This window comes from Bombus fervidus, chromosome 18 (genome assembly GCF_041682495.2).
Source record: "Bombus fervidus isolate BK054 chromosome 18, iyBomFerv1, whole genome shotgun sequence".
Classification (NCBI taxonomy): Eukaryota; Metazoa; Arthropoda; class Insecta; order Hymenoptera; family Apidae; genus Bombus; species Bombus fervidus.
Genome location: NC_091534.1, coordinates 7882099 through 7905993, shown reverse-complemented (window position 1 = coordinate 7905993; position 23895 = coordinate 7882099). Strand labels below are relative to the sequence as shown.

Genomic DNA, 23895 nt, shown 5'->3' with positions numbered 1-23895 from the left:
TATGTTTGTTTTATTGCTTTGGACTTTGCAATTGCACTTTGCACTTGCAGTTTGGGTCAACGTTTCGTAGAAAGGTCAATACCGAAGTATCTAGCTATCGCGAAGGTTTGAATTGCGCGATCGATCAAGTTCGATCGAATGAACGTTTTCTTGACAATTTTGGTCGATCATCAAATTTTGTACGAAACAATCGCGTTCTAATGGTTACGAATGGAGACGCACGATAGAAAGAAACATCGTAATTAAATAGAAAATCTATTCGGGGTTACGTTTCAGTGGAGATACCCGTATCTGGCCAGGCATGCTACGCAACGACAGATTCAACGAGCTGAACTAAAACTACGTTATCGATTCGTGTTGACGAAAAAAAAAAAAAAAAAAAAAAAAAAGAAAAGAAAAGATAAAAAAGGAATCAGTGAATCGCGAAGATTTAAATGGCCGAACGCTTCGTTACTTCGATTTTTGTGGGAAAAATGTCGGGATAGGAACGACGAGTTTTAGCCACCTAACGAAGTGTGTTTCTTTACAATGTGAATTGTTCGTGAAACAAATTTTGCGCTACCAAATTGTCCACTTTATGTAGCCATACATATCGGTAACGCTACGAATGAATTACTTAATTTACACAACTCGGTTCATTTATTATTAAAAGCGTAGGATTCGATCTTGCAGTTTGTACTATTAAATAGTACTAATTCGGCCAACGATAAATATTAGCAGGAAATTAGAGATTAATTATTTGGTCTATACGCATCGGGTTCGTTTATTGCTAAAGATGTGGTATCCACCTAGCACGGCTATGCTCAAAATTGAGATTAATCCCTTTAGCTGCACTCGTCTTAATTAATTCAATTACAGTCGATTCAATTTGTCTCTCTCCTTTCTCCGACATACTTTTCAATTAGACGAAATACATATTAACTTCGATATCTATCTCATTTAGAGTTGCATTAGATATTTCGTTAATCTTGCCCCATACTTTTAATAATTATCGAAGTAACAGCATATATATACTATTTATACTAAAATCAGACATACTGCTGCCTTCTACTTCGCTATCCTGCCATTCCACTATTATTACTATTATTACTATCACTCGTTAACGAACGATAAAATTCGAACCACTAAGCGCAACCGATTACGTAATTTCACGCAATAAATATTCGCGAGCAACTATATTTTATTCCTAATGTTTCTGTAACTAGTTTAGCGCGATATTAAATTGCTTTTGAGCTAACGATAATCATAAAAAAAAAAAGAAAGAAAAAAAAATTGAACTTGCTAGAAATTATGCTTGTGCAGATAACACGGTCTATCGATTCTCGAATCTAGCTGGTCCGCGAGACATTACGAAGAGCGAGGGTTCTTGATCGCGTCCAGCATGAAACGTCATTCGACGAAAGAAACCATTACGGAAAATTGAACGACGCCGACGAATGGACAAGCAGGGATCGAGATACACGTGTATCTCTACGGATAGATTGCAGCGGTTCCAAACGTTTCGCTTCGCTCGTCTTCGCTGATAGACGATCAGCCGGTGCTCGTCGTGTGCCTTGCGATGACGGGCATCCGCGCGGATAACGGACGTGACCCCTTAGTCGGGAATTACAGGGTTTTGGCGTGTCGCAGGGAATCACGTATACGCTTGCACTTCCGATGTTTTACGGTGCGACGTTCGAACAAACATGGGTAGTACTGCGAGTTCCATCGATGCTTCGGTCACGTGACGCTGTAGCGATACTTGCAGTAGTACGATACGTGTTCGGGTCATCCATGCGACTCCCAAAGTTTACGATACGGACCAGAATATTTGCTATTTCCGGGAACACTTGTATTGGATTTGTAGGGAGAAAGATATTTGGCCGACCGTACTGCTAGGCCGGGATTGGACGTCGGATCTTCCGCTTGCCACGCTAGTGCTTTGTCAATCTGACCCCAATTAAGCTACCCAGGTTGTCGACGAATATTGTCTTCCAAACTACTGAAATGTCAAATGGTCGAATGGTCGACTTCGATCTTACATTTTCAATGGCAATGTCCATTCCATCTAGTGGACGATATATATCGACCGAACTATCTACGCTATATTTACTTTTCATCTCGATCTTTGGGGATGGTGGCGGGTTACATATATCAAGATTGGGTACATCCCTCGATAATGACCAGGTTTTTGACTCATAAGATACCCGAGTACCAGGGAATGAGATACGTACGATAGTTGAGGTCATTGATGCATGGGGGCGAAAAGCTCGCTAAAACTGCCAAAGAAGAAGCCTCTCTGATCGTACGTTTCGTCACATCCGACAGCTTATTCCTTGTATTGCATCGTGTAATAACCTAATCTGGGAGAGTATCACAAAGCTTTCAAGATAATTTTGTGTACTTGGACGATAAGTCTATCATTTAAAATCTCTAGTCCAGTCAGCCTGACGATTTAACCGCCCTTGGTCACTCGTGGAACTCTCTATACCGATCCAAACGCGTAAATGTTCGAGTTCGCTACAAGTGCCAAAGGAAGAGGCCCTGATCGTGCATTTTGTCACATCAAGGAGATGTACATCTCTTCATTTTCGGTTATCACATATGCATACGTACAATGATAAGATCGATGGCAACTTTGCCTGTGATTATTTAAAATCAGAGCATCAGCAGCATATTTTTTCTATCGCATAGCGTAAAACACCACTTAGAATCTCTCTAATTTTAAAAAACCCCTAATCTTACGTATATAGAGGTTTCTTACGAAATACATAGCCAGCTGTGGTACCTCAGATGATCAGTTGAAGTCGCTAGCCTTACCTGACAATTTAATTAGCCTTGGTCACTCGTAAAATACGAGGCACCCAAATACATAATTACCGGCCAAATAAGCACATAAAAATTGAAATTCTGTTATTTTGCCAAACATTTTTTGTTTAATTCCAAACATGGACACACCCGCCAATAGTGGCTCAATTGTGAAATATTCCGTGTATGAAATTCTTTCATTTGATAGGTCATTTTATTCATAAGGTATCACGATGTTTCTCTTTTTCGTTCTATTTTTGTTACATCACTGGTTTTAAATTTGTGTACGCGTTGCGAAAGCTCTTGGTTCGTTTCGTTAATTTGTACCGGATTTTATGCAAAGTTTATGTACCTAAGGCGGATTTTCTTCCTGCTTTCTGTTTTATACGTAGTTGAGTTTCAAAGCACGGTTAATATATAAAGAGAAAGTCCTGTAACCCCATAGGGGAGGCAATAGACTACCACTACCACTGCCACTACTACCGTTGCTACAACGAAATAATCTTCAGGGAAGCGGTGATGTTTAACAAAAAAAGAGGGGATCGTTTCATTAAATATTTAAATTCATCGTGTCAGGATTATTTCAATATGCAAATGAGACTTTTAAATATTTCGTATCAAGCGAAATGCGAAATAATTATATTCATGCATAAATAATCTGCAGGATACGCACGGTCCAACCTCCGTTTAGAGGCGGCAATCAATTTTTAGCTTAATCATTTTCACGTATCTATCCGAATCGAAAAAACAGAAATTACATCGAAATATATTTGCAACGAGATACGTTCGAGTAAAATTCGTTTATCAACACAGCCGTAATTTGCCAAGATGAAGCAATAGTTTCGAAAATGAATTCGAAAATTAAAAAACGAGCAATTGCGATAACAAATTCGATATTTTTCGTTGCTCGAAAGGGAGGAAAGGAAAAAGTTTTTCTTCGCGATGAACGACCGAGATACGTAGATACGATTTATGTGTCTGTTCTATCTTCGCGATTGATTATTCCTTTGTACGTTCTCTATTTACATTACGCGTTGCGCCTGTTCTTTACGGTGATCCGTGATTACTAAAAGCAGGGAGAAATGAAAAAAGGAGAACGAAGAGGAAAGACAAATGCGACCGAGACAAAAGAAAGGGAACCTATCCGTTCGTTCAGGTGGCAATACATCTGCAACATTATTCCTATCGATGGCGAATCGATACTCCTGGGAAAAGCAAGTTGCTGATATTCTGACGTTCGAAGACAGAAAGCGTGATATCCGAGTTATCGATATCTTTCAAGCAAGTTACTATACGTACGTATAAATAAAGGAGCGGAAAAAATATTCTAATCCTAACACCGGCATAACGCGGTGCAATTTTGGTTTAACGCAATAAAAGGCAACCGTTGTTATAGCGTGGACTGTAAGCGTGTGATAAGGATAGAGGAAAATAGCAGAAAAATAGCCAAACACGGACCAGTGATATTTTCAAAAATCTGACAAACATCCGGTAAACTTGACAACGATTCAGCAGTCGATAGAACGTTAATCTCGTGGTAGGATCGTTTCGCTCTGCTACTGTTCGAAAACTTTTCACTCTGTGCAAATTTGTTGCGTTCTCTCGTACTTGTTACCGCTTCGCCGTATTCTATTTGTCCTTTTCCGTGCGAAATAATAGGTCTCAGCATCGACCACCAATGACGGAGCGATCGAGTAGCGATAAAAATCTGCGATTGATTCCACAGGAACGACGCTCGAAGAAGAAAATGTTATTCCATGTACGTGGTATTTGTCCACTCTTCCTCTAATATTTTATTTTCTATACAACTGTCGAATTCCACGCGCGGTTCGAGCGTCCAAGTCTGGCGTTGAGAATGTGGCGTGTGACGTTGCTAACAGCGCGATTACGGCCGAGGCAGCCGCACTTTCTTGAATTCTTTGCTTTGGCCTAGAGCCCCGATAGAGTCGGGGGGATAGGGCGGCGTTCGCGTTGTACGGAACCGGCAATCACTGCAATTTTCCGCATTGTGCCGGGTCAACGGGGTCGGCACGCGAGGAAAATCATTGTTTGCGACTCGAGGTAAAGGAGAGAAAGCGGACGAGGGGGGCGTTCGTTCGTTGATCGGGACCGATAATTCAGAAAATGGGAAATTCCCTTTTCTTTGAGGCGCGCTATATGGAATCGCGCGCTTTGTGCCACTCGCTCCGACGAAGCCTGATGCTTTTTACGCGCCACGTGTCAGCACTCTTTGCATCCTTTTCTTCCCTCCGGCTTTCAGTTTCCAATCATCGAAATGATCGGACCTCCGATATAAGAAGCTTGGCTACGCTGAGCGGAACTCGCTTAACGACACAGCTGATCCAACGGAACAAAGACTGTTGCGTCCAAACAGTCGATATACAGTGGTTCGAGTCGGATACTTCTTCTTCTTCTTTTTCTTTCTTTTACATGCATCGGACCACGAATGTCATTGGACAATTCCCTTACTTTTCAGCGTATTCCATTTCTGTTAATCGGAAAAATACCGATCTTATCTTTATTTATGGAATCCTTCGAACTGAATGCGCAATAACGCAAAGCAATAATCGATACCGCGGAGATAAAGCCAGTAACAGGTAGCAAATTGCAACGTCCGCGATATTTAACTCGCTTGTTCTTTTCTAGGGAGAATAACGTTGGTTATTCTTTAAGTTCTACTTTCGCTTGCTTCAAAACACTGGTTTTTGTACGTCTAGATTTAACTCATTTGCGTGCTAATGCAATAACGTGGCTCTGGCATCTGTCCTTTCGTTTTATCATTATTACTTCACTGAGTAAATAAAGAAATAAGAAAGATGTATATAGCGTGCGTGTGGCAGGATTCTTTGAAACAGTCTGTCTTCGTACGCGAAGGTGCCCTCTCTTATAACGCTACGGTAATCGACCTATGCATCCTGCAGCAGCCAAGTATCACGGTACGTCATAAGGTGCAAACGCACAATTTCTGGAAAGGGAATTGTTCTTTGTCGCTGCGAAAGCTTACGCGTTACGCTACACCCGATATTGCATCGCGCATTTGATCAGATCAGATTCTACGTTTCTTTGCTCGTTGTTTCCTACAACGGGGTGCGCAATTACACGCAATAATTCATTGCAATCAACTCTTCCACCTGTGTAATTTCTTATATATGTTATCGTTCTCTTCGTATCCGTTTATAGTTGACATCCTGGTCGTCTCTGTACGAACGAGAGAAACTCGATGTCACGAAAGCGGTTGTTCCATTGCTCGATTATTTTCGTCACTCTATCCGCGCGGATATGAGAGGCTCCGGCTGATGAACTGGCAAAGTGGATTTCTATTAGTAGCAGGTACTCGGTTAAAGTCGTGCGATGAATTCGTTTGGAGAAGCACTTGGGAATGTCGAAGGTCCTCGAGGATCGCCGTTTCCCGTAAGTCGATGTCGTCCGTCTGTTGCTGGCGAGTTGGCAAGAAAGTCAATAAGGTAGCCAGAGCTCGTGCAGATCCGTCCATCCATCGTAACATTATAAATTGCGAGTACTCGGCAAACTTCTCTCGCTGAGAACTTTAGCTTCAACGCCATGTTATGGCTCGTGTAACACAGCTCACGAAACGAGTTGAGATTTAGCCCCGGCGTCGTTAAGATTTTCAAGAAAATTGAGATTAACTTCGACCGCTGAAACTTGGTAACAACCAAACCAACTACGGCTCAACCCAAGTGCGTTCTTCCATATTTTCTCGTATATTTATTATACATGATTTATCACGTACATTTCATTTCGAAACAGATAGGCTGTTCAGAAAACGTATCGAGTAAGGTAGACATCGTTCTTCTAAAACTTTTGCCAGCTACAAATAGGCAAAGAGATTTGAAACACATCGATCGTTCGTATCGTCGTTGTGGTAGTCTAAGATCGTATCGATAAACAGATTAAGTATCGCGAGCTTACGATAACCTTACGGCTTTATTTGCGAATTCCTTAGTATGCTCGTGCATCTTCAAAGTGCCCAATGACTTTTTCAAGTAGCAACGTGGTCAATGCTAAATGTTTCCCGCAATACGGAAAAGACTACAGCGGGGCAAAAAGGAACAGAAGTGGTGGATATGTTAAAAGAAGCGCAGTGGACACTTTAACGCCAGTAAGCATTTGTAAATGGAGGAAACGGATTGGAAAAACATCGTTTAGTAGAAATCGCTCCCTTCGTCTATCTTAAAGTTCTAGTCCAACTACAATGAACATTCGACGTATTCGTATTATGGGACGCCATAGTTACCGTCCGGATGATGGATCAGCCAAGCAAGAGAACATTCGATTCCAAAAAAAAAAAACGATTCGGGAGCGAGAGAGTTTGGCGCTGGAGCATTATCTCTACTTTCTTGCCCGTGTAATTCTGCGAACTTTTTAAACAGAGTAACGTACAAGATCGCAGTCAAAAATTGCTCGCTTCGCAGGAAGAACGAAACGCCTTGTAAGAGAAAGGTACAGTTTTATCGACGGTTATATGCTGATCAGCTAAGCGATAAAGTAGCGACGTAAAATCGGAAATGGGTAGGAGATCGCGCGCAGAACCTTGTTTACGTTTTGTCTCGCGCTGCAACATTGTGGCGTACGGGTGGAGATAAAATCGATATTCAGAAGCAAGAACCGACGTAGCAGAGGACGTCTTCTCCTAGTTTTATTTAGTGGCGGACAAGAATGCATCGACTGGCTGACCTGCTACCGCTTCTCTCGGCCCTTTGCAACTGCGCCACTAAAGCGGAACGATTTCCGTTCGACAGGACGTTGCATACTACACGTAGAGAGATACCGCAGGTCGTTGACCAGGCCACGATATTCCAGCGAATCCTCCAGGAAAGTGGACCGGACCAAGATCCTCCGATCTTGTCCATATCATTCCGAAATATTTAAGATATCGATTTCCGGTTGCAAAAATGCATCCATGTAAAAATGCACAACACACAGTTCGTATTACGTGCGCCGTGTTAATTATTCTCTGCTACTAATTCTCTGTACTGATTCTCTGATCCTTGGAATTTTTTAGAGTTTATAAGTTTCGAGTATAGAGTTATAGAGTTTATAATTTATAAGAGTTGCAACAGCAATTTCCGAACATTTCATTATTCCAAACATCTATACATCATCCGCTACATTTGGGAAGGCATTCATTTCTTCTCACTTTTAAATCGAATTAACGTTCTGCCTGGAACAAAGATGGAAAAGTTTGAAAGCAACACGCGGTCAAAAAACTATGTAGATGTACCCCGAAAAGAATGCAAATGTACCCCAAAAACAACGTTGGAGATTATACACAACGTTTTTCAGTCGATTGTACATAATTCTTATCCATCTTTACACAATACATTCCCTGCTTGCTTAAAGAACTCGTTTCGCTCGATGCACGTGATTTTAAAGAACCAAGATGCAGACAAATGAGCAAAATGAAGACGCGACAGAAGACGCCAATTACGCGTTCGAATGACAAGAAGCGTGGTCAGTTGGTGGTTATTCGGGACAATAATAATAGCATCGAAAAGAAAGGGGAAGATACGAAGCGATTCATTTCTTCGCACCTTTAAATCGAATTAACGTTCCGCTTGGAACAAAGATGGAAAGGTTGGAAGCAATACGAGGTTCAAAAATTATGTAAATGCAGCCCAAAAACTATGTAAATGTAGCCCAAAAACTATGTAAATGTAGCCCAAAAACTATGTAAATGTACCCCAAAAATAATGTTGGAGATCATACACAACAACGTCTTTCGGTCGATTGTATATGATTTTTATCCATTTTTTTCGCAATCCACAACAGAGTGTCCTTCCTACAAAAACTCGTTTTACTCGACGCACGTAAATGAGAAGATATACAGAAGGTATACAATTTATCCTTCCAAATTTTATACTATTCTTCTAATATTCTTCAAAATACTATAAATGTATCTCGGAATATTTCCAAAATAGATAACAACACTTTGAATGCAGGAGGAACAAAATCCTCCTGAAAACACAGGTTTCTGTAATTTTGTACAGTATTGCATAGTTTTATCGCGGGATGTGCAAGACCCATTCATGTGTATATATTACAGTTCCGTGAATTTTACTAAATTCATGCTCGTGGCAAGCGTTTATCAACTTGCGCGTACATTTTCGAATCCGTTTCAAACATTGCCAACATAATCTTCATCGTCGTATCTCAAAATGATACTAACGAAGTTCAAAAATGTTTCGCACGACACGCATAATGCATCCATAAAAGTTTCCTACGGTAAATGTTCATCAGGTACTTTCATGAGTCACACTGTAAGTGCCGCGGTTTAAAAGTTCTTTAATGTTGTAAAAACAAAAAAGAAAAAAAAAAGAATAAAAAGAAACGTGCGATTAACAGAGTGTACGATTTATGGAATTATCTGCCATTATCGCTGCTCAATGTTTACAAATACGTTGTAAAACCGTCTATCGACGGGATTTATACACTTATATTTATTTTATTTACTCTAAATATACTTGACTGTTGCAACACAACAATCTGTCTCGTTATTTTATAATATTCATCTTCTCGTCATCCGTCGCAGTAATATGCTGTAAGCCTAAGGTAGAAATAAAAAATGATAATTATCGTTACACCGTATAACGATCGTAACTCGCAGCAAACTAATTGAACCAATTCGACAGCTAATACGCGCGCACCTACGCGTAGAGCGCAATACATCAACGCTTATTTCGCAAGTGTATATCTTCGATTTAATCCGAGAGTCGTAAAAGAAATCGATTTCCATTCATCGTGATGTTTACCCCGGACGACGATAAAGCGGCCGAATGTAAAGCAATAGAGACATAAATTTCTGTCCAGGACAGAAACGATCCTGAAGTGATTCCCCGGGCCGCGTTTCTTCATTGTAACGATCTAAAGAGAAATTCGTATCGCGCGCTACAAGCACGCGAATGTCTACTCGCTCGGCTATAAAATAAAATACACTGTTAGCAGAGCGACGATCTGTTGCCGAAGCCATGTCGAGCCGCCGACGTTTTCTCTAAAGGAATTCGCTATTTTCTTTCTCGCTATTATCTGCTCGGATACCAATCCGCGTATTTTCCACCCTTTTTATCGAAATCTATCCGCAATTACGGCTTAGAGGAGTGTACGCGCGATCGGATCGATGCAAGAAAATTTTAGAAATCGAGCGATAACTCTGTCCTTTACTAGACGTCGGTGTGATGTGTCTCACGAAACGGAAAAGCAGATACGCCTGTTACACGCAAGACTTGGGAAAGAATAGGAAGAAGAGATTGTTCTTATTCTTAGCTATGTATACTAAAAGGCTACCGGCTAGATAAAGACATAGATTTTCAGGTTACTCGAACCAAGATAGACGATATAGTAAACGACAACAAAGGTAAATATGAACATTCACACGCTTCGAATCATCCGATATCAAGTTACAGAGAAATTTGCGCGTTATTTGCACATTTTCATCTTTGTGCCGAACCTCGATTCAAATTGCGCGCTGTGCATCGTGTCTCGATGTGACATCGTCAACCGGCCGTGTGGGAAATTCGGTACGCACTGCAAACGACTCTGTTCGGCCTTTTTATTCGAGCCGTTCAATGGCTTTGTTAGTTGCCCGTAACTTCTATCGTCGACACATTTTTAATTTACCTTCGGTATATACTACGTCGAACAAGCCAGAACTCTCTAATCGTATTCGTGGTACAGCGAACACGGTATAATTTGTCCACGGTGTATATCTCAACTGTTCGTTTCGCGTAACCGTGCAGGCTGTTGGGTACGCGTAATGCGTTTTTCCTTGCTCGTGGAAAAGAAAATAATAATAGATAGAAGATAATGATAATAATAAAAGAAAATGCATCGAACGAGCGCATTTTTTCGAGGAGGGAGGCTCTCGCGGCTCGCCGAAATGCCGAGCATTTTTCCAAAGGTCCGCCCGGAGAAATATCGTCGAGCCTTCTTTCATAAACGAGAATTGTTTGCCGACTCGGGCTACAACGTTCGACTCGAGACGAAGAAAACGACGACGATTTGCATACACACGACGATCGCGCGCCCTTTTTCCGACTCCTCGCCTTTCTCTCGACAGACCGTTCCATCCTTGTCCCAATCGTTTAATAAAAGATTCTCCCAGCCTCTGATATTTGCCGCGATATTAAATAATCTTGGATACGAACGTTGTCCGTGGAAAATTAGGGACACTATCTGCTTCGAGCGCGGATCCTAATATACGAGACGTCCTGCTCGACTTACGAAACTCGACCAAATAGCTGGCAAAATATAAACGACGAGAGAAAATGTTTGCGAAGAAAAATTGTACAGGGAAACATTTGCGGTTTTCACTTATTTCGCTTTACGACCACGTTCGAACGTTCTTTTCACACCATATATATAATATATATACTCTGTTTATTTTACACCTGCACGTTTAATTAATTAATCCTATCACTTTCATACGGATACCTGCCCATTTTGTATTACACCTTCTCGTAGCTGACACATTCCAAATGCTTCGAAAAGATCAGAAACTCGCGTCTTTCCTATCGTCGTCCGCCATCGAGACACGAACAGTAAGATAACAGCAACGATACCCCGCACGAGGACAATTAATCGTTGCTCTCGTCGTAATTCGCGAATGAAAATAGACCGCACACGATGCGTATGGTATCCGATGATTTATAACCGTGCTTTGTCCTCCATGCATTCAGAAAATACGCAGAAACAAATAATTTATAGCTCTATTCGGACACGATTTAACGATGCGTCCAACTGATGCAAACGGGGCACGGTCGTTTCCGCCCGGAAGCCAGCTATTCTTTTAAATCGCGCGCTGAAATATCGTTTATTAATTACCCGTTCCCTGAAGTCTCATGAATTTTACTCGAGTTTTCCAACTGACCAGTCGGTATGTCCGTTAGATTTCTACATTTACAGATATATTTTTTCTACATTTGCCTATTTTTGCCTCGTACCATTTCGAACAGAAAGTGCTTTTCGCGTGTTTGTAAAAATTAAATTGTTCGCGATTCCTGTTTCAACATTTTTTTTTTTTTTTTTTTTTTATTGAAATCTGTTGAAGTGATCGACACTTCTAGAAAAACTCTACGTCTGGTCTTCGGTTTTCTCAAGCGCCGAGGTTATCGATAGCGCATAGACAAAAGAATGCGTCGACGACAGACCGTAAGTGGCACACGTGCGACGTTGGCTTCAGCGTTCCTTTAGTCTCAGGGTAACATTGCTAGCGTGCGGATCTGGACCAGCTTACATTGTATTCCACACTTTGTACTTTACATTCACAATAAATATATACTTTCAATACCTTACAATTTACCCACGCGTTTCTTTGATTTCCACGTGTATCAAATAACCTTAACAAAATCCATCCGCAGTCACGATTTAGTCGAGGAGCGAGTACTCGATCGCATCGATGCAAGAAAATTTTGGAGGTTGAACGAAAACTCTGTCTCCTTTACTAGACGTCGGCGCCTTTTTATTCTACGCGAAACTTGGGGAAAAATAGGAAGAAATCATTGCTACTTAGCGTTATCGAATGTGACGAGTCAAAATAGATTTTTAAGGTGCTTAAACCGAGGCAGACCGTAGAGTAAACGATACAAAGGTAAATAGGAACTTTCACAACACTTCGAATCATTCGATATCAAGTTACTGGGAAATTTGCGCGTTATATGCACATTTTCGCGCGTGTCCCGAACCTCGGTGCAAATTGCGCGCTGTGAACCGTTTCTCGATATTACATCGCCAATCGGCAGTATGGGAAATTCGCGGCCTGGAAACGACTCTATTTGGCCTTCTTGTTCGAATGCCTTTGTTAGTTGCTCGTAAATTTCATCGTCGATACATTTTTATTTTACCTTCGACATAAATAATCGAATAATGTAAATAATTACCAACTAAATTCGAGCGAAACTCGAGTCGATTTAAATCAACGCGAGTCAAAATACGTTTCCTTTGTAAAAAGAAGCGGAAAGAGAGAGAACCGTAGACTCGCGAACTGAAATTCCAGTCCGCTACACGTTAATATACGTTTGCTGTTATTAATAATTAATCGCACCTCCGTCACAGCAACTAATTAACATAATGGTGGAATGATGCGGAGGTGGAGCGAAGAATATTTTCATACGAATGCTATATTTTCTGCTTGTTGCACGTTCCACATTGGCAATCCTGATTTACATGGCACGTGTCTGTCGCTTGTGGCCGCGTTTGACGATCAATTTGCGGCGATAGGTTCGATTTTCTGCGTAACTAGTGACCAACTATGATTACCGGAAATCTAAATGGCGGCTCTACATCGAACCGCAATGTTATCATCGATAGTCGATGATGCGACGAATTTATCAACTGCCGGCCACGAAATAAAATCCTTCTGTATATAATGGATCCTCGTATTTGCATTTTCATTCGGACGAACGACGTGTTCCGACGCTGGTAAACAATTTTTACGAATATATCGTGCGTATTAGTGGAAACACTAAAATTTCATTAGCGTCCTCGCGATTAACGCGGTAATTCGTAAAACAAAATTGATTTTTGCAACAATTTATATATCCATAAAGTCATGTTTTCGGACGAGTCCAAGTTTAACATTTTTGGCTTAGATGGTCAAAATTATTCGTGGAAAAACCCAAATACGGGGTTGGAAGATCGACATTTACATCAAACAGCGAGACGCTAAGGTGGATCGGTTATGATGCGCGGGTGGTATTTATCGATGGACTACTTTGTACATATAAGTATTTAAATATTTAAAAAAATAACCTCGAAGAAAGTGCCCGTAAATTTAGTATTATTGGGAGATTTCCACTTCCAACAAGATTACGAATCGTAAGCACACTGCTAGAATGGAACATACCACGTATGTTAATTACCCCACCGCGACATAAATAGACATAAATCCGATTGAAAATTTATTTGCTGAAATCGGAAAATGTATCAAATAAATTTCAGGTAACCTCAAAGCAACTACTTATACACAGTGTCTTAATGAATTTGTTAGTACGAGCGTTACGTACAATATCTATATTTGTTTATTTAATTGTTTTAAATATACTTCGCGTTTTCAACAACGAGCAATCTCGTCGTTAAAACCTTACCGGTCAACAATCCCCACATTGGCCAATATATATATATATATATATATATTTATAAGTATATCGTGATTATGTTGAATTTTGGACATATATACAGAAATTGCAAGATATTTAAGTACGAGCATATACGTATCGTACTTCGCAGAAGAATTTCAACCATCGATCCACCGTCATATGTTAACAAAACGTTTCTTATGAATTTCTCGCAATTGCGATACAAATCTTACGTTAATAAATATTAGCGCGAGCTGTGCGTATGTATACGTTGGCTGTACGTACACGACACATTAGGAAACACTATGATGCGCGTGTCGAAGGAGACATTTTGGCGTAACGAAGAGCGAATTTCGCGATTTCATTAGGAAAATCCGAAACAAGCCTGAAAATCAATCATACACAGAAACGACGACATGTTCGGCGCGCTTTCTTGTAATTTTTACCTAAGGTCTTTACCTGAAATTACTTTCAATATTTTTCAGATTGCTCTCTGAACCCCCTCCGTATATCGTCAGTACAACGTTCTCGATATACGTGGTCGTCAAGTGTAATACCTATGTCGTATACGTGACGCGTGGTATCTAACACGTTATTGCTTAAAATTAATTAGCAATAAAGGACGTGGCGTTTCATGCGACACCTATCGTTCGACGATGCTATAAAGCAAACCTTAATCCTTCTGATCGATAATGAACCGCGCTCCTCGCGTAGCATTTCATAACGACGTTTACAAAGCCGATAAAATTGTCCCGCGAATCCCAACGATTCCGCGACCAGTTTAATACCGTTGACGGATTAACGAGCATCCCTGCCGTTTTCATGCCGCTCGTCCTTGTCCGCCAGGGCCTTTCAATCGGTCAACGCGAGCACAACTTGCGAGCAAAATTTATTTATCGCGTCCAGTTTGCTCCGATATCGTGCGGATCGAGATTCCGGTAAATCCTTTAACGCTACAATTAATGGTATCGCGCGTGTAACGTTTGCAAGGATCGCGCGTTCAGAATACGTTGGAAAATCAATGGCAACTATGTGACAGACAATTGGCCGCGCCGTTGTCGTTCGTCGCGAGATCGCCGGTCCTTCGATGGAACTGTTCTCGGTGAAGTTTGCTTTAAAATCAGTATGTTTTGATCGATCACAAAGGTTCCTTTGATCGCCGGTTTGCGAGCAAATATAACTTTCAATTTGTCGATCCTGTTTATATAGACAGTAGGATCGTACGGATGGTTTTGGGGCTTTGCTTTCCGCTATTGAAATCCTTTCTATTCCCGTCGATTTATAATTATATTCTCGTAGTTATCCCGCAGTAATTTAGTAAAACGATTACCCCATTCTACTAACCTGCTTCCAACTACGATACCGCTATCGAGATAGAGAGATTCTATTTCATTGGGAAGATCGTATAATATCGAACACAAAGCTACGCGTTAACGATGCAACGATAAATGAGAATCTAACTTTCTATATCGCTAGCAGTAGTCCGTAATACTTTAACAAACGTTGAAACGTTCCGCGTTTCTACCTACTAAATAAATTATCCAAAGTGGACAACGAAGGAACATTTTACGATTAACGATCTCCAAAATGACGCGTAAAGTAGCAAGTTGAGATTGAAAATTCTCGAAATTTCGTGTACATTGCTTTACACTTCGATGGAAAAATTTCCAAGAAGATGACGTCGAGCGTTCTCTTACAAATACGAGTCCACGATTTGGTACGTTCTAATACGTACAAAAGTAACATTTTACTGATTTATTGTATCAAATATACATGCATTATACGTGTATATTTTGTACATAATTCTATTACTAGTAGTATAGCTTATACTATATATATATTTATATTGTTGAATCTACCTTAAATAATTCTTTGATTTCTATTCTAAAATCGTCTTTGGTATTAGAGGACTGTAAGGTTAAACTCTATCTGTGAAAGCAGAAACTACTAATTGTACATTGTTTCTCCGTTTACTTCCTAGAACGCTATCCTTGCTTTATTTTAAACGTATCCTATCAGCCGAATCTAATTTATACAAAACGCTTCATTTCAGAGGTTTATCAAGCACGTTTCAATCGCTGGATAACTACAACAAGTATTTAACGGTGTTCGATATGCTAATAACTCGAAATCCGTACGAAGATGGAATATACAATGGAACAGTATGATTTGCTTCGTTACAATATATACGGTAAAGCGGCGGATATTCGAACACCAATTATCCCAACGTTCTATTAATCGAACATAATTATTTCCCGGTAACGTAAGCCTTTATCCCTTACAAATACGTACGATACATACATACATACATACCGTGCATATTTTCAAACGTCGTCCACCTCTATCAACGTAAACTTGATACCAATGTGCCAATTAAATGTATCGTCGATCGAATTTCCTTGGCGATTTCCTTGACGATTTGGTCGCATCTCTTCGCTGCGCGTGCTTCTACGACTCCGGGCGCACGATCGGCGAAACGAGACGCGTGTCTAAGTTATTCGCGACTGGTAAATTCTTGCGATGTTCCGAAAACCGGGAGGCAGGTGTTACGCGGATCGAGCCTCGAGCGAAACTGAAACGAAACTGCGAACGGGCGACGCGTCCTACGACAAAGTTACGCGCAAAAACTGTAAACATACGGATAACAGTCGTGTCAAGACGTAATAACGGGACGTTATATCAACCCAACGTAATATTTTTATTTGACGAACGGCCCTTTTTTTCTTTCGAGTACGTATATGTGTTTTATTAGCTTACATATATAGTGTGTTCTATCCTGACCTTTTATCGTTTTATCTATTCGACTTTTATTCGATCGAATAAAGGTCAAACTAACAGCGTGCTGATTGTCGAAAGAAAATAAGAAATAATTGAGAAACTGGAAAGATGGAGCGTGTGCGTGAGAATTGGCAAAAGTACAAAGCTACTGGAAAATCCACCGTGGAGAGCATTAACGCTCACCTTACCAGGCAAGTTCAAAAGATCGGTCTCAAAATGTAATTTGAAATCGTACGTTCGTTGTTATCTCCGATAAATGTTATTATCCAACTTTGGAGAAACAAGAACTTGGATAAAGTGAGACGAACGAAAGAAATAACCACGAGGTTTGACCGGACCTGGTAAGGTCAGTGTTAAAGAACAAAAGTACGAAAATTATCCAAGACTGGCGACGATAGGAGAACCTAAAATACTATGCCAACGTAACGAAATAATTTCAGTTGTTTCTGCTGAAAAAACCACGTGTTTGACGTGGGATCGATAAATATTCGAAGAATCTGTCGATTAATCTCGACCAGTATCCGCAGAAACGAAACTTCGTATACAAGAAAGAATTCCAATTCGTCGAATTTGTCATTCCAAACGTAATTTCATCATCGTCGAAAATTTCGTCGTCCCATCGATTTTACAAGGGAGCTTAGCTTCCACTGTAATTACGCAAAGTGAATATTTCAGAATACTTGGAATAATTGATAACACTTGGAATGCGTAGCTAGAAACGATAATCTCCCATAAATAAATAAAAAACGAATAGGCTCTAGTTGGCGCGGTCCATAAAAATTACTTTCCATCGCAAGTATCGAGGACGTTCAAAGCAATCGTCGTCTTTACTGCCACGCTATTGTGTAAGACCCAGTTCTTTCTTTTTTTTTTTTTTTTTTTTCTTACTTGGAAATATTTTACAATCAATTCTCATTGATAATGACAAGTAAATTAATCTGACCTGGTTCTATGTAACGTCTGATAGATGTTTATCGTTTGTTTGATTCTATAAGATCCAACGAAGAAACAAGACGAAAACGAAGGGAGACCCTTCTTCGGTTAGTGGATGAGGATTTTATGATTGCGACTCTTGATAAAGTTGATGTCATCCTAAAGAGGGAACGGTTATTGCAGCCTCTTAAACTGTCATCATCACCGTTTTATGTTTCGAGAAGGATATCCTCTTCGGGTAGTCGCGAAGCTCGTTCCGCTCCAGACTATCTATCTCGTTGTTTCTGCTAAATACGCTCCAACATAATCCCATACACGGCGTCTCGTTGCTTCGTCATCGCACACCGTTGTACTTGAGAAACGGCGGTGATTGTCTTTAAACCTACTTTCTGCTAATTTTCTCTCTCGGATTGCCGTGCATCTTGTCAACGCGACACAGATTATCCTGTCGTTGTGTTAACCAGTTTTTCGTTTAGCTTTAGTTTTCGGGGCTCTTTACCTTGATGATCGTTCGTTGATTTTAGATAGCGTTTTAATTACATTTTCGAGAGCGATAGAAATTTATTTCTTACCACTATCTCTCGTGCTTTGATATAAATCTATCGTTCGTGCACGTGTAATGCGCTTTCATTGATAATAACGGGGCAAATAATAATTAATAATAATCGGGTATCGTTTGAAAGAGACAGGCTCGTTTCGAATATACCGAAAATTGATATAATTTTGTTTGTTTTGTTATTCGCTCGAAACGGCTAATCTCGATAACAGTCTAAGGAAAATTAGTACGTGGAAACGATGGAAATTTTTTAACACAAAGGTCGACCGTTTTTGCCGATCGTTCGAGGGTCAACCAAAAGAATGACATAACAACTACATATGCTCTGTGTTACGTTTGACATTCTTGTGTCAAGAATAACGAACAATCTACGCATTATGATTTTTAAAAAAGATGAAACTGCGTGTGTTTATAACACGACTCGTAGCAACGGGCGAAAATTACGGGTGAAATAAATTTTGTCAGATCTGAGAGCAGCGTGAAAAATTTGTTGCTATCAAACGTGACTTCGATTCCACGTCCAAATTCTCCTCGAAGTATCGAAACTGCGGTGACGTTGGGACGAGCGTCAAATTTAATCGAGTTAAAGTAAAAAAACAAGAGAATAAACGTTGAGATAAACTAACGGCAACAAATAATGGGAAAAATAATCGACTTGAATTGGATCTGCGTATCGTGTAAAATTTTTAAGTACCAACAAAAACACGCAAAATTCCGCGACGAAAAAAAAAAAAACAGCAAAATGTATTCTCTGGCTCGGGTACAGCAACACGCTTTAAACAGCACTCGGTTAATAAAAGAGAATAACCTCTCGCAGCTTATCAGGAATTTTTGCGTTATATTCCCAACGCTAATAATAAATTCTGGCCGTGATAAAGTCACAATTTATACAACGCGAAACAGAGAAAAAAGAAGGGAAAATATCAGAGAGAAGTGCCAAAACAGGTACATAAAACTGTATCTCAACGCGATGAACAGCGTATTATAGGTAAATGAACCGAATATGAGACCTCATCGTATTTTTACGAACAAGTGCAGCCATGCTGCAGCGGCAGAGCTTTAAATTACAACGGCTGGATTGTGCAGAATTTATGCAGATTCATATTTTCGAGAATATAATTAAAAAAGTGGAACCTCGGCAGAAAATTGTTTTACGTAGCAAGTATTAGAGAAAGCAAGCTATACAGTGGAGTCAGGGTTATCCGATTCTCGTTTAACCGAAGCTCCGTATTATCCGAGATGCTTTTGAAATTAATCCTAACTTCGCTTTTGTTCGAAATTTTAGCGCGGAGTGATACGAAAATACGAATAACGTGGAATTGCGAAAGTAACTGATCGCACCTTCAACCGATTACATAATTAATTAAGCCCAAATACACGTGCATTAATTACCAACGTTATCGAAATGCTTTCTACGAATCCGAATTTTCGACTATCCCAAGTTGCTCCTTCTATCAATCGACATTGAATCAAACGTTCTACGTACAATCGAAAAATCATGATGTTGCAAACACCGGCGCAACGAATCAGGTGGCCGCGGTTCGTTGGACATTCTCGCGCTGTTCGATTAATCGATGTTTCGACGATTTTCCGGGTCGCGAGGTTCGATATCGCGTTCAAGTGGCGGAGTTTACCCCGAAAAATCTCCACGAGGCCAACTCGTATCACGATATTATTCTGCTTGATCTCTGATTCCCCGGGGACAAATAGCCTGGAATATTCGTTCGTCGATAGGCCGGAGGCTCGCCAGCTAGCCCGCCAGGAATACTCTGTTTTCAGCCTGGACTATTCCGAAAGCTCTAGATCCGCGGCCGCTGCGGAAGCTTCGGGAGACACGTCGCATAAAAAAAATCCCGACGATAAAATAAAATCGTTCAATTCTAAAGTGCTCCGCGGTAGTTGAAATATTTACTCCGCTTGATAGTTCCGATGGACGATAAGTATCGGATCGTTTTTTCCTCGTTTTGGTGTCACGGTCCTGCGAACACTAAGAGTGTTGCCATGGCAACGTATGACTGTCGTTTCTACGTTCACGAGTCTTTTGTCATTCAGTTCGAATACACGAAGCGCGCAATGAACGATTAATCAGACAAAGCAACGATTGGTACGGTGTTTGACAGAGTAAAAATTGGGCGTGCGTTATCGTAGGCATTTAAACTGGGCAGGAAGGCGATAGACGCGGCCTGTAACACGCGCGAAGCGATTAGACGTAAGACGATTCTGTACGAGAAAGGAGAGATAAACCGACCTTTGTAGTTTCTAAAAGATACAAAGTTTTTATAATACGCGATATACCGTTAGCAAATTACGCAATTTTGTATCAAACACATGGTCAGACTGGTGGTACTCTTGACTTTAAAGTGACTGTAGGTGACGTATGAGAGAGAGGAACAGTCATACCGAGCGTAAGACAAGGGTGAGGCAGTAGCTCGAGGAATTCCTGTTAGAAAATACGATCAGAGAGAGCCAATCTACATAGATGCCCAGATAATAGACCCCAACGAAGGAAACTATCGAACAAGATCGACGTTTCCATTTTTCGTCATTTCGTGTTGCATTAAATAAACTTTAACGTTGCCGACGGTTTGCCAGATTAGCATTTGCGGTTTTAGTCGCTTAATATCCTCACACAGGTACTTCGACGAACGTTTAGAAAATTGATTTCAACTCCAGTTTCGTGGGCAATCTGTCTTGCTGTGAGATATGGGTATGGCGTGGCAACGCGAAACAGCACGTTTCCCGCTAGCAGAAACTGCGGAGAGTCGTCCACTGCTCTGCTCTGCTTCACAACTAAGCCATAAATTTATTCTTCGCCACGCTCATTCCTATCTATCGATAAATTGTAAATAACTTCGCAACTATCCCTTACATAAACCGTGGCACTTCAAAAATTCACACATTTCGTCCTTTGACTTCCACCGCTCTTCGTCCATCAGCCATAATTTATTCCTCGCCATACTTATTCGCGTCTTCCAATAAATTTCAAAGAGACTTTCCATTACACTTTGTGGGTCTCGTGGTATTGTAAAAGTTAATATTTTAAATAATTTGACCGTAAAATACGACGCGAAATTCTGATAAATATTTCGATTTTGGAAATTTCGTTGATAAACGGAAAGGGAGTGTTGTCACGTCATAATGCAATTAGAGCTAACTGGACACTTTTAAAATGATTCTAGCGTAGAACAAAAATATTATAAGACGAGAATAAACGTTTTGATGAAAGTATTTGAACACTTGCCGTGGGAAACGTTGTATGCGTTGTCGAGTATTATTTTGCAAAATTTACAGTGGACCGTTTTATCCTGCCTTGCGACAATTCTTTTGCCGCTACATCGTACTTAAATGTTACCAACTCTTTTATAAAAGGTCGTTTAAAAAATTTCGATCGAAAGTAATTTTTTCCAAAGACGATGGAACTCGATCTACGATATCGACTAATAAAAATAAGTCATTAGTCATCTAGTACAGTAACGCGATGCAACTGTAAATAACCAACACAAACAAAAAAATAAAATAAAAAATGTTCGCATTATTTTCAACGTATAAACCCAACAAACTCTAAAAAAAAATCAGCCCTTATTCAACGCGCTATTCGATTTATGTCACTTTTGCAAAAAAATGGCCATGCACTCGTGACTGCGCACGATCTTCGACGAAACACGTTTTTGTTGAAACTCGTCAGCGGAGATATTCGCGCGCCAGAGCACGCGTAAAATTACTTTACATATTCTACAGCGTCGCGCGATTCAGTGCAATTTAAAGCATTTTCGGGGTGGTCGATCTTCGCGTTCACGATGCAAGTATCGCGATGGAGGTTGCGAGCAGCGTGAAAATTCATCGCGATGCGAGCGAGCCAGCCGGCTGAAACTCGATTGCGCGAGTAATGAGACGCCGCGAAACATTCCGTCACGCGACCAGATTCGTCGAACATTCCGAGTAATCCAATAATTCACCGTGGTAGATATAGCCCGTGTGGCAGAAATTGAAATTTAACCCAATCCGCGACAAGGTCTAAGTGGCAATTTCACATAGCGCCGTGCCGCTTCGCCTTTCCCATGACGTTTCTTCCAAGAAAGCTCCTCTTCGTTAATTACTCTCGACCGTAGAAGAGGAACAGGTAAATTCTATTTTATACAGCACCCTAATTACGTCGCATTTACATCACGCGACTATCACCTGCTCGCCAAAATCTGCTCATTGAAAGAATGCAACGTAGTCTTCTTGGGTTCGTGTTAGGATCACAATACGCGTCTGCTACCGATCATGGCTGTTGTTACGTTCGATTACGTTCTTGTCGAATCTGTGATCTTCTCTCGAGATTAGGAGACTCGTTATTCCTCTTCAGGATTAACAATAGCACACAGAGCACGCGTCTATCGTCTGGTCGCCAAACGAGTTAAGATACGAACAACTCGTTGAGAGAATGCAGCTGGTCTTCTTAGGTTCGCGGGTTTGTAAATTGGATCAGAGTAGGTCTCTTGCAGGTTATGATTTTATAGCACAATTAATAAGATTGGTATCTTGTAAAAATCATTTCGTTCATGTGGAAGCAAATCGTAACATTCCAGTGAATTGACTGGAAACCCGGTCGATGTCTCCATTATTCCAGTCTTTTACCGGATTTTACTTCGATCCACCGTTTGGACTAACGCAAGCCTAACTTTATGTACGTTAAATAGAGACCTGCTTCCGTTCGTCATCTGTGTATCGATGTAAAAATGATGTACAGATAGGAATAGATGTTTCGACATTCGTTTGCGGAAAATCAAACATCTCGATAGTTGCTGTAGATTCTGGACGCCATCGTAGAAATCGTCGTTTTCGTTCGAGGAGCACGTTCAAGGAGCTATTAGCCTTCGAGTGTTCTCTGACGTCATCGATCCACTCTGACAAATAAAAGCGGATAGACGAGAAGAACAACGAAATAACGAGGCCAGCAGGATGCTTCTTTTTATTCTGCCATTTCTCCGCATAGAAATACGAATCGAGAGTGCGGCTTTTGCATTTTTCTTCCGTAATTATGCGTCGTATTGTTGCTTTTAGCTCGTGCTATATTTCACTGGAGAGTCAGTGGGACAGGAAATGACGGACAGCAGGGAATTTTTAACATCTTCGGTAGAACTTTGTCTCTCCCTCTTCTAGTTCTTCTTTTTCTTCTTCTTCTTCTTCTTCTCAGACAATGTTTACGAACGTGCATCTTTAGCTACGTTCGTGGAAGACTCGCAAGCGCAAGAGCGCGTAGAATTCATACAACGTGTGAAAACGTCGAAACATCCACGCTAATCAATTTCATAGGAGAAAAGTGATTGTTCGATCGCGGATATTTATGCAAATGCATATTCACAGAGAATATGGAAAAGCCAGAGACAGAGGATTGCTTTGCGTACCGGATATTATAACGAGTACTATACACTTTGAATATTTCATATACTTTTGCATATTTCCTGCATTCTACGTATTTCCGCGTCTCTAAATTTCTCAAAAATGCATAAAAATTCCGCTCTGTCTAGCGACTCTTCTGTTACGCGCAATATTCCATTATCCGAATAATTATGTCGCCTTTTTATTAGTTCGGACAAGGTAGACTCCTCGCTCTCCTGTGTTTCGAAATCACGAAAGTGTGTTCGAGATTTGCGTATGTTTTACAGAGAGACGTTATAGAACCAAGGTATATACGCGTTGTATTTCACGTGCTCCGTCTAATTTCTGAGATCGCTGGGTATTTAAGGGGCGCAGTAACTTATGGCA

The 23895-nt window shown here is 40.6% G+C and overlaps 2 protein-coding genes across 10 annotated transcripts in view; both read right to left on the bottom strand.

The window, feature by feature from the left end:
* Window positions 1-7733, bottom strand: part of Mrps14 (mitochondrial ribosomal protein S14) — a 67335-nt gene extending 59602 nt beyond the window's left edge. The window contains exon 1 of the mRNA XM_072020788.1: window positions 7728-7733. The gene's annotated coding sequence lies outside the window, so the exon portion shown is untranslated. The remainder of the gene's footprint in view (window positions 1-7727) is intronic.
* The window catches only part of LOC139996398 (cyclic nucleotide-gated channel alpha-3), a 260924-nt gene that overhangs the window by 41331 nt on the left and 195698 nt on the right, over window positions 1-23895 (bottom strand). The window lies entirely within an intron of this gene.